The 12730-nt window shown below is 36.6% G+C and overlaps 1 long non-coding RNA gene across 2 annotated transcripts in view; it reads left to right on the top strand.

Annotated features, from left to right (window-relative positions):
* The window catches only part of LOC110470897 (uncharacterized), a 47773-nt gene extending 35686 nt beyond the window's left edge, over window positions 1-12087 (top strand). For both annotated transcript variants that reach the window (XR_004147917.1, XR_013341148.1), the window contains exons 4-5: window positions 6642-6689; window positions 11885-12087. This is a non-coding gene — a long non-coding RNA (uncharacterized LOC110470897). The remainder of the gene's footprint in view (window positions 1-6641; window positions 6690-11884) is intronic.
* Window positions 12088-12730: the final 643 nt, after the last annotated feature.

Here is a 12730-nt window from a genome sequence, read left to right as displayed (position 1 = left end):
CTCTTTAAAACTGTATACCTAGTGAGCCAGGGTATATATTTCAGTTTCAGCAGTCTGAAGCACCCATGTGTGCAGTCCCACAGCTGCAACTTGCTCACTAATAGATTGCGGTAAGGAATTTAGTAATGGAACTACACTCCTGTGTTACATAGCTGATAGCAGCCCTTTTCCAATTGTGTTGTAAGTGTTGTCTTCAGAAATATCAGGCTCTGTTGTTGTTATAGGAAGAGGGAGAGCCCAATGGGATGTAAAACTTACTTGTACTAAATGTTGTAGGGGAGTGGGTTCCATTTAGCAGCTTTTCTTTTTGCTCTCCAGCAGTTTGTGACCCAGTGCCTCAACAGACCATCAAGGTCCCGTCCAAAGTGTGTAGAGTAGGAGGCTTCGTACCCTTAAACAATACACATGGAAGGAAGCTTTCTTTATGGAGTCCTCACATTGGTAGTCCCATCCTTGAGAACTGATGATGGATGTGGTGGTGGTGAATGATTTTCAATGTTTATTTGGTGGCTCTAGTTGCAAAAAGTTCAGAAAAAGCAAACTGGTTTTAACCTGGAGGAGGTTCAAGATGCACAATCTTCTCCCTGATAATGGGAAGTAAATAATTATTATACTTATTTAAATATTTGACTACTAGTTTGTTTCATGTTTTTACTATTTTTGTTTTCATTTTCTTGTCTCACAGAAGTAGTTTAGGAAGCTGAATTCTAGTTTCCCTGGTCTAATTATTATAAGATTTCAGTACTTTGAAATTTTCCTCCACTTGACATAATTCTGTTACTGATGTCTATATGTCCTTTTCAGACCTCATTTCTCTATAACTACAACTTTAGAGGATTGATAAATATTCAGGTCTTTAAGACCTTCTTCATCCATAAGTTTTCTGCATATTTCCCTACAATGCTATCTTTATAATTTTGATTTTCTTTTATTTGTCATTGATTTCAAGCTGATGTTAATTTTGGGTCTTGGTTCTAACCTCCAAAGTAGCTAGTGTGTTGGCCAAAGATGTGAGGGACTTAATTTTGATTCTGGAGATGCCCAGTAATTGGTCTTTTGGAGGATATATGTTTGTAGGTGTTTTTCAGGAGGCTACTCCAGTACCCAGGCATTTCACAGCATTTTTTTTAGTTTTCTTTAGTCCCATCAAAATATTGCACTGTGATGGAAGAGTTCACTTAAATGCAGGTTAAAAAATACACCTACCCACCTCTGCCCTGCTCTCCAAGTTCTGTTATTTGCAACCCATTTTCAGGGAAGTTTTCTGAACAATTGCAACCGGAGTTGCAATGGTATCCGTGAAACAGACCCAGTCAGTACCCTGCAATAAGGCATCCATTCAGCACCAGCGCATCACATAAAAGCTTTTGCCTAAACTGAGAAGCAGAGAAATTAATTCCTGAATACCTTTGTCATTACATATAGGTTCACCATTAGTTTAGAGCTGTAAATTTGCTAAAAACATTTCATTCAGACCTTCACTGAAGCTTGAACCTGTCTTTCAACCTGATATTAATTAATGAAATCAGCCACAGGGGATGTTAAGGAAAAAAAATATCCTGCAAAATATTTGCACAGAGGAATGAGATCTACCTTGTAAACAACCATTTGGAAATTTTTTTCATTGCAGTGTAAGAGCTATGCCAGAAGTTATCGTCCAACCATCTTTGCTTTTCTGAAACTCTAGCATTTTTGTGTAAATGGTTGACTGAGTCCTGACTTCTACAGGGACTCTATAAATATCTGGTAGAAATCTTTTCTCTAAGTGCTCATATTTGAGACTGTTTTAGCCATATTCAGAGTTAGACTTATTTCTCATTGCATTATTCCAGTTAATGTTACAACATTTTGTAAACAAAGTTTTGGTTAGTTTTCGTTCAGACGTTCTATTGTATCTTTTGTATTTGCTCCACTGGTCTAACATTTGTAAAGTTCCAGTGCCTGTGGAAATGTGTTGATTTAAATTGCTGTCTCTGAATTTGGGTCTTGATAGATTGCTTTCCTTATAATATCTTCTTCATGTGTTTAAGATGGTGAACACATTAGGTCAGTCGGTCGTTTTGGAGGTGACTGAACTCCTTTTGTATGGAGTAGGTGGAGAAGGAGGAAGGGAGAAGAAACATTTGGTTAGCGTGTTTGCTGGCCATGGGCTGGTTCCTGGATGTGAATTGTGGATGGTGTGTCTCCATTGTGTTTGACCCCTGAGAGTCTTTAGGCAGCTCTGCTGACAAACTCTTTTTTCTTTTTTGTGTCTCCTGCCATGCTCTCCAATGGTCTATCCTTTCCATCTCACATGGTCTATCCTTTCTTTTAAAGTGTCCTTTGTTTTCCCACTTTGGGTGTTTTTGTGAAATCAAGCATAGATGGATGTTCTGGAACCTTCATGATGGGCTCTGTCATCCAAACTTGTCATCCTTTTATCTCTTTCTCTTCTTGTTCCTTCTGGGGCCTCCATAGCCATGCTCTCTCCCTTCCTAGCAATTTTAACATTTCAATTACAAATACCTGAGCAGAAAAAAATAAAAGAAATTGTTGATTTGCCATTTTTGTGGTCCATGAACCATGCAGAGAAAGATTGGTAGAGGTAGAGGCAAAGGAAAAGAAATTGCTAGGCGAGATTAAGAATTTCTCTGAACTTCTTAATTCAACAGCCATAAAAGGAGCTGCAGAGTCCTTTTGCTGTTGAATGTACGGGGCCCTTAGAGACAGCTTTCTTTGCTGTGCTTTTAGCAGCATCTTCCATCATCAGAGAGTGTGTAGAAAGTGATATGTGCAACTAAATGGGAGCAGAGAACTACCTAGAGCTGATGCAAACACAGCAAGCAGCTGCCAGAAGCTTCTCTCTGTCTGTGACCATAAGGTACCAGGGAATAGGAATGTTTTGTCTTAGCCTGCAAATTATAGAAGGCAGCAAGTCTAGTGTTAGGACTTCCTATCTTCTTCTCACCCTAAGACTCACTTTCCAGAAAAGCAGAAACTGGGTTTCATAAATATAAAATAAGAAAAACAAGGTTACTGTCAACTCATATGTTATAGTGGTTAATGGCATTATAGATCTCAAGTGTTGACTTCCTCTTGATAAACATTTCTGCTTTTGTCTGTCATGTTTCTACACTCAGCCTTTTCCTCAAAAAGGCCAGGGTGTAGAGAAGGTTAAAATTAGTAATAATAAAATAAATTAATCCATTTTTAAAATGCTGAAAGAAGAAAGAGAGAGAGAGGTGTCAATAGAACAGAAATACCAAAACTAGAAAAGGGAAGATCTTGGGTAAGTCATAAAAAATGAAAAGAATGTAATGGTGAAGTCAGAAAAGATAGGAAGACTGGTATTAGAAAAAAATGATAAAACCAAGTGGGTCATGTAGCAACTAATTAATGACAGCATTATAAAGTATAATGCAAAAATATTTGTGACAATGAGGAGCAACAGACTATAACAGCTCTAACTACACAGTGCAACAGAGATACTTGTCAGACTCTGAAAGCATTACAGCTTCATCAGCGTGTGCCTGGGTTAATTAACACAAGTGTGGAGTGGTGCCGAGGCAGCTGCAGGGCTCCCAGCCCTGGGGCAGGCAAACTGGCAGATGGAGTGTCTGCAGCATGCCTTGAGTTGCACCTGACAGCAGAGGCCAAGGTTGCCTGACCCAACCTAATGCAAATATAAACAAGAAGACTTGGAAATTGCCTTCTTGAAGAGTTTTAGGTGATAAAGAGGGAGAAAGAATGGAAGAGGAAGAAAAAGAAAGGGCAGAAAGAGAATAGATAGCAAGGGGTTTTGGTCCCAAGTATAAGAAGAAATAAAAGAACATGGCACCTCCCACATATCAACTGCATCAGCTCACATCCTCCTGTCATTTCTTCCAGTTTACACTAAATGTTTGAAGCTGCATACTTGTGAAGGGCTTTGGAGTAAAAAGTAGTGGAAGGGGGATGGGAAATATTTTGCCTGGAACAGCTAACAGTGGCACTGTTCTTCCTTTTGTGTGATATAAACAACTCTTGCTGTTTTCAATCTGTGTGTCATTCTTATCTCTGTTAAAAAGAGCTATGAATTTTTTTTTTTTTGTATTTTTAAAATCCTTGTAGTATTGAAAGTTACTTGGGATGGCTTATCCTGTCTCTTAGAGAGTGGAATCAAGACAAAGGGTAATAGATGGTTTGCTCAAGTGCAGAGGAGATGTGTTCCATATAAAATATTTCATTCCAAACCTCCATGGTCTTACTCTGCTGTCTCCTCAGTGGAGATCCACATGAGCAGTCCTCTCACTAATTTACCAACATAGGAATAAATAAATCACAGGTAATTCCTGCACTTGTGGCACAAACTCAATATCCTGCCTAGCACAGGATTCTGTGACTTTCTCCTGTATTTAGATGAGTGCTGTAGAGGAATGAAGTATAGTCTCAGATAAATGCCACAGTGAATGGAAATTTATGTGCCAGAATGAACTCAGTTAGCAATGTAGTTCTTGTGCTGTATTGAATATTAAAGTGACTGAAATTGCTGCATACAGTTTGGACTGTCATGCATTTTAATGTTGAATTCAGAAAGCCTCCTTTTTAAAGTTTCTTCAGTTAATCTTGGAGAAATAAAAGACAAAATCAAATTCTGACCTGCTACAGAAATTTAGATAATTGCTTGATTCAGAGTTTCTTCCAGTTCTGTTGTGAAGAACTTGTGTTCTGAGATGCAATTTAAAAAGATTTTTTTTCCCCTTGAGCTGCAGTCTTGGTGAGCTGATAAAAGCTGAGATGTCTTTTTTATTATTATTACTATTTTTTGTATTTTTCACTTTTCATTAATAGCTAACTTATTTTTTCCCATGATAGGTGTTTTCAGAAGTTTCTGTAAATCAATCCAAGTGCTAATACAGAGTTCCAGGACTGTATGTGAAATATGAAGTATTGTAGTTGTAATAATTCAACAGGTGACTGAAAAATATTGAAAATAAAAAAACATATTATCTATAAATGTGGAGAAAATTAAGTCAAATGTTCATGAAAAAATGAAAAAAATCCCTTTCAAGATTAATATTTACTGGAAAATACAAGTGTTTCAAACTAAATTCTGCAATATTTATCTGAAGTTTTAAGAGTCTATCATGAGACCAAAGCTAAATTTTTGATTTCTATTCTTTTTCTTGTTGAGAACTTTGTGAGTATGACAACAAACAATTACAGCCAAGAAAACTAATATAGAAAGACTTTTCAGTGGGAGTTTTATTGTATTTCCTCCATCACTGTTCTTAGCATTAATCTGTTCCTGACTTACAGTTCTGAGCCAGTGTTTCACTTTAGAGACCTGTGCCTTATCTATAAACTGCTTGTGGAAAAAAAATATCTATTGGGATGCTGTTGCAATGTATTTTATTGGATAGGGTTAGAAGTATTTCAGTTAGCTACTCTGTTGATACTTTTTGTCTCTTAAGCTCTTATAATATATATTATATTTATTTTATTCATCATTTTATCATATCATAGAGAGAAAAAATTTAGGAGGAAAATTATTTGCATCAATGTCATGCTTCTGCTTTTTGTTCCTAATCCCCTTATTCTCAATATTTAAGGAGTATAGTTAGCAATTTTGTAGTCTAAAATTATGTCTTGAATGGAATCCTTGTAGCATTTTACATGCACACAGATGACATTTATATTTAAGTATTTTTATCATGCAAGCATACAGTCTAGTTTCATTCAGAACCATATCCTTGAGTGAAACCACTGCTGATTATCCCAGCTTCAAAAATATGATGGGGTGAATCCCTACCCCATGTATCTGAAAAATCAAATTTAGCTTTCCTCTTTCAACCTTGTGAAACCACATAAAGCACATTTGGAGATGTAGAAATCTGTGACAAAGCAAATGAAGGCAGTTTGACCCACAGAAAATTGGACAGAAAGAAAAGAAACAAGACTTTTCAAGTAATGAAAGGATGGTGAATACTAAACTTGAAAGTGCTTCTAATGCTTGCAAGTTTGCAATACCCATCAGATATTGCAGCAGGGAATTACCAGCTAGAGAGGGCAATATACATCTTTTTGTTAGTGGGGACCAGTTGAAACAAAGGACTTCCACCTAAACCAGGTAGAATTTAAGGACTTGAGTCTTAAACTGTGTGCTGAAAGGCCCACTGCTCAACTCAGAGGCACGTCAAACTCAGGAGATGTCTCCTGAGACATGTCCCTCACTCTGATTCTGCTATACATATGCAGAAACATTCTGGCTTGAGGATCATGTAGGTTTTATCTGTCCAAACTGCTTAAGAGGTCTGGCCTGAGTATAGGTCCAAGCACACAAAAAAAGTTTAAGTTACAATAAAAATAGAAAAAAAGCACCAATATTTTCCAGACTGCCATTTCAAGATAAGAAATATTATTAAATCTAGTCTTGTTGACAGGAAAAGTATTATTTATCCATAAGAGTTTGATTAAGTGGAAGATTAATTTTCAAGCAGGACATTGAAAAAACCTATTAACTTTCCAATTGTTGCAAAGGAACTTTCCTCCTGTGATTTGTTGCATGTCTCTGTCTTACTGAGAAGAGAAATCCTCATTTATTACTGTTTATTCTCCATGTGTCCAGAGGGCTTGGGGTATAAACTAATTTAAAAATTATCTTGTCTACATGTTTTACCTAGAGCAGTGATGATGTGAGCATCCTTGAGCTGCAGAAGATACGAAAAAAGGTTTGTCTTATTTGTTTTCTTTATAAATCTGCCTATCTGCTGACTCTATTTAATTTAGAGTTTTCTTAAAATGTGGTCTGTGGGGACATAGAAGGAAAACTGCAATTGATATAAATGTGTGCCCATATATCTGTCTATTTGTATGAGGTAAAAGGATCAGGACAATCTTTCCCACTAAATGGTAATGACACTCACGAGTCTCAATCATTGAGACATTCCATGTCTGGAATCTTAAAGAAATTAGAAATATATCTAGAAGATGTCATAGATGAAAGAAATTCAGATGTCCTCAGGATTCTGATGGTTAAACCTGTGGAAAATCAAGATTGGCCATCCAATCAGTGAGAAAGGTACTCCACTGGAACTGATAATGAAGGGTTGTCCCAAGTGAGTGTCTGTCAGCCCCTGTTTTTGCTTGCAGACTGGCTTCTGGCTGACTTTCAAGTTTTACTTGGAAGGAATATGCCATATTATAGTTATAAGAGAAGATTTCAGTAATATGGTATATTATAATAATATATCATATTACTGAAATCCTCTATTGCTTGAGTATTTTCTTGGTCTTTTCTAGATAGCATCTCTAAGCCTTTTAAATTTACTTTTTTCTCAGGACTTGCTTTTCCCCAGCCTTTTCCCTGCTCTTCTTGTACTCCTAAATGCCTTTTATTTGTGGACTCTTGACTTAACTTCCCCACAATACAACCAGCTGATGACTATAGTAAATGCTACAACTTTCCTTTACTCATGTTGAAGGCAGAATTTCTTCCCTCTTCCAAATGAGAAAGGTTTGCTTCTCACCACAGATTAGACGACAGGGAAATGATGAGCTACATATTCAGGTACACAACGCAGCAAAAGGTTATACAATAAGAAACTAATGTTTTGGCTGCAGTTGCACTAGTACCCCTGATTCAGGTTATGTAAGAATGCCAAGAGAGGGACTATTAGATTTTGATGATGTTCATGTTGTGTTCACATTGGTGCCCAAGTATGGCTTTGTCACTGATGGTGACTGACAGTCTGTTTATCCTCACTTATAAATGTGCGGCTTAGTTCGTGAACCTTTCATGAGGCCTTTAAAAACTTGGTAATCTGATAGGACTCAATAAAAGACTGGGAGGTAGAGTTATTTCGCTGATTCATCCTGCCAGCCACACTGATACAAAAACCTGGCTCCACACCAGGAGTGTAAAAATGACTGAGTTTCTCTCTGGCAAAGAAGACTCCATATGCTTTACGGACAGTAAAGTTCACAGAGAAGATTATGTCAAGATTTATGTCTACTGTTATTTAAGTTAATGAGGGAAATCTATCTCAGGGTAATGCATGCATAAGATCCAGTTGAATTAACTGTTTTAAGAGCATAATGAAAACCTATCAGGTTGCATATGTTACTAGACTTTTTCTTCTAGTTCTTGCAGTGAAAAGCAAAGTGGCATTTCCTTTTTCTCCTATTCATACTTTTAGTGAAGAAAATGTAGTTTTGGGGGTTATAGAATTATGAAGAATTTAATTTGCTTTAAGATTTTAAAGGTTAAAAGCCTGAAGAAGTTAGTTATTACAAGTGGGAATGTGAAAGTCAGCTGGAGATGTCAATTTAATAGGAAAAATCAGATTAGAAAATGGAGCTGTGGACTAAGTGTACTTTTATAATTATGGTAAATTAATTACATTAATGCAGCCCATTAAACATTCCATTTATACATCAAAATCTTGTCAGGTGAAAGAGGTCGTAATCTGATGGTTTAATATTTTTATTATAAATTTATCTTTCAGTATCAGTTTATATTCAACAGTGCATCTGTTCTGGGACTCTATACAGATGCTTTCTTGCTGTCTCTTTGCCAAAATGAAAGTGGTTCCACCTCAACAGTGTAAGTACTGGTAGTGAAAGCAATCAGAAAATCTTCTGTTCTCCCAGTCCATGGACAGGTACAAAGGCAATCACTGAGCTAGCCTGAGGTCTTGTCAAATGCAAAATAACAATTAATATCTTGGGAGGAAGGAGAGGAATTTCATTTTAATAATTTAATGTACTCAAGTAGAGCATGGCTTGTTTTTGGAAATCACAAAGCCAAAAAATATCATTGAGCTAGTAAAAGTTTGTGACAATTCTAGAATAACTGAAATAATAAAAATTATAATAATGTGGTAACAATACAGAGTTACATACAGCTATTGTGACAGAAAGTCCCATGTTAAACTTGGATTGGTAGCTGTGCTAGTTGAGACAAAGTATTAAAAGCAGCAACCCAGATCAGGAATTCTGTGAATTGGCCCATTGTGTTTTCTTGTCTTTAGAAGCTGCACTGGTTACCACGCATACCAAGTGTGGAGTTAGAGTTTTATTTATTTGCAGGACTGCAGACTTCTATAGTAAGACATCTTTCATTTCAGAATATTGTGGATGTAAAGAGATGAGATGTACAAAATGTTCTGATTCAATGGGTAGAGAAGCAGGTGTACACATATTATCCAGCTAGAGGAGTATGAGTGTAGTCTCCCTAGCCTACACTTATTGGGCTTTCTACATCTAACGAAGAAAGAGAGGGACATGTTCTCTATCACCAACTGAAACAATCTATTTCTGTGCAGGTTCCTCAGATGGATAAGGAGGATTTCATAAGTTGTACATCATGTCAGACCCAGGGATGATGACTAAAATTAGAGGTCTTGGGTAAAAGTAAATACATTCTCTGTAATGGCTTCCAACAGAGAAATGTAGGTGGTTTTGTTGTTCTGTTTTGTTTTGTCTCCTTTTTTTTAAAAAAAAAAATCAGGAATCTATTGCTTTTTCTCATGAAGTTGTCAAAAAATAATGCAAACTCAAGAAAATTACAAACAAGCCAGCATCATTGAAATTATGTATATTTATGGAAATTTGGAGATGATGGCAGTCCAATTTTTTCTTCCAATATTGAATAGAAGTGAAAGGGTTTGGGTGAAGTCACAAAGGTCACTTGATTGCTTTTTGATTTAAGATAAATATATTAAAACATTAAAAAAAAAAAAAAAAAGAAAGTAAATCCTTCAAAATTTCCAAAAGTTTTTCTACTGCCCTCAGAAACAGGTTTTAGGTAAATTTTCATTCAAGCTGAATTTTAAAGTTTTCCAATCTTCTGTGATAAGACTTAAAAAAAAAAAAAAGCTTTGTGTTGTTGATTTAATCTATTCCCCTTTTCTAACCCCACATACAAAAAATACCTCACTCCTGTGAATGAAGAGTGAAAGCAAAAGCCTTTTTTTTTTTTTGCATTGTTTTTTCTTGAATGGAATCATATAGACCACATAATCACATATTAGCCATAGACCTCTTATCTTAATTACTCTGCTGAGAAGGGGCAGGCTGCGTAAAAAGCAATAATCAGAACTCAGTGAACTGTTTTTTGTCTTCAGCATGTTTCCTTCTAATGTTATCTTCATTAACCTTGCATTTAATTGGGAAAGTAAACTTCTCAATGAATTGCCTGTGTTCTGATTTCCCTTTAAATTTAATACTACATAAAAATCTGTTCCATGTGGTAGAACAGACAGTTAATTCTTGTTGCTGTCACAAGTGTGTGTTTCAAGATAAGTTGATAATGCTGTCTTGAACCAGCATGGAAAGGACTGGGAAGTTCAGGAAAAAACTCGAGAAGATAGGGAAAAGGAAGAGGGCAAGGATGGGCTGAAAGGAAGTAGCTGTAACAGGAGCAGAGAGAAAGCAAACATTGAAAAGTTGATCAGAAAATGATTGCCTTCAAAGAACTTGAAACTTTGCAGCTGTTGAGCACAAGAAAGACATAACAAACCCTCACAGTGAAGTGCTTTCTTAGAAAGAGTGGTACTACATTCATACTGATTCACTGAAAGCAATAATACTAGGGAGAAATGTTCATTTCCTTCAGATCCTGGTTAAGGGAGGATGCATATGGCAGAAGGGCCAGGCTGATCAGGTCTGCCTTTCTCAGCGTCCCTGATTGTGTTGGCAGTTAGCTGTGTTCCCTTCCTTGCTCTGTCCTGAAGCTTTTCAGTTGCTTGCTATTTATTTTTCCCATTTGCTTTCTATTTTATGTCCCTTTACATATAGATTTTTAAATTATTTTTCTACTTTTCAGTCTTCAGACTTGTTTCCTTTCTTCTCTGCTGTTTGAAGTCCCTTTTCCATTCAATAGAAAACTATGTTATTTGGGGTAGAGACACTTGTTGATAAATGTTTTCTTCTGTAATTTGACTTACCAGAGTAACAATAACAGGTGAGGAAAGTGCAAAACTTTCTGTGCAGAAGTGTGATCCCACTTGGTATAGCAACTGTGCGTGTAGAATAAGGTCTGATCTGAGACAGGAGGAGGTGGGTCTGAGCTGGTTTACCATGTTTTTCCTGAATATGCCAATCCTCTGTGGACTTTGACACTTTAGCTGCAGACTGCATGCCCTTCAGGACTCCCAAGTTGAACAACATTCAGGATTCCTCTGCCATAGTACTTGAGGGAACTAAATAGTTTCTCTGTTAAAACCTGTAGCTGAAGACTGATCTACATATCCAGGTGATCATTTATTCTGCAGACCTCTGAACACAAATAGGACATTGAAAGCTGCAGGGATTGGGGTGAATGTTTATTGTCTTGCCTTTGTTGACATGATTTTCTTCAGGTATTTCCAGCCTACCTGATGAAAGTCCCAAGGTAAGGAGTGAGTAGTCAGCTGTAGCTCAAGTACTCACATAAGTACCTTTCCTCCTTGAGGAAGGTTATATAGGCAGTCTAGAAGACCAGATGCTAGTGAAAATGTATTTTCTCACTGTTTTCAGAAATGAGCTCTTTTAACAGTGTAGAGGACTTTTAGAGCTGCTAATAAAAAACCTGTTTCCACTTAAAAAAAAGTGGCATCTGTCATTGTAAAGGTTGTGGTGGCAATATGTTGACTGTTACAAACCAGAGCATTCATGTTTGAAGTATTTCAGTCCAAAATGAAGCACAGGAAAGGAGAGAAAAAGTGAAACTAAATTGGGCAAAAACAAGGAGAAAGAAGGCTATGAGCAGACTCATGGCCCTAGGCAATATGTAACTGATGAATGGTAAGAGATGAAGTTTTATTCCCATTGTGAAATCAGTGTAAGTGTTAAATAAATTAGTAATCTCATCAATATCCTCCTGAGTGAATTTATTTAGTACAGCAGGAGAACTTCTGATTCTTTCTCTTATCTATGTTTGCAGAGTCCTCTGACAGGAAACCACTTGCTGGCAGATACAGAGAGGAGGAGATCTGCTGGAGAGCTCTTCCACGGACTTTAGAATAATGCTGACCTCTGGATGACAATTAGACATCCAACATGCGTTGCTGCTGATTTGCTGTTTCTTCTGCATAACCTGAAAATGTAGTGGTATTTACTGAAATAAAAGTAAATATTTTCTCTGTCCTTGGAGACTCCTCTTCACTTTATTTGGGTCTGTTAGTTAATTTCTTCATGCATTGCTTTCACAGTGCAGAGGAAAATGTGAGCTTCTTCCTGAGTACTTATTCAAAGAAGTTGGCAGAAGCAGTTTTAACTCAGTATCTGTAAGGATTTAGCCACAGTACTTTATGTTTTCAACTGTCCAATAGAAATAAAAGATTTAAAAATAGCTTTTTTGCATAGGGATCTGAGCCTTGAGAATTCTCCAAATATTTTGAGCACCTGTGAACTTAAAGAGGCATGAAAAGAATATATGCTTGTAAAACAAACGGCATGTCCTGAGGGAGTCACAGTCCAATATGCTTTGGCACTGTTGTATCCTCCTGTGGTCCTTTCTATAAAGAATTCTCAATATCATAAATAGAAGTTCGAGGATGAATAGTATTCCTTAAAATAAACTCATACTCAATCAGATGAAGTAGATGGCTAAAAATAAACCAACAGAAACTTTGCAGTCAGGAAGAAAACTCTGAGCACTTTGTATTAATACAGTACCTGACATTTCCTGCTAAAAGCCTAGAATTTTTTTTCCAGTAATTTCTATGATAAATCAATAGAAAAATTGTTGTTTAAGAAGGCCATGATGAAATAGCCTGCTACTTTATAA

The sequence above is a fragment of the Lonchura striata genome, chromosome 1, assembly GCF_046129695.1.
Source record: "Lonchura striata isolate bLonStr1 chromosome 1, bLonStr1.mat, whole genome shotgun sequence".
Lineage (NCBI taxonomy): Eukaryota > Metazoa > Chordata > Aves > Passeriformes > Estrildidae > Lonchura > Lonchura striata.
This window is presented reverse-complemented; position numbering and strand designations above follow the sequence as displayed.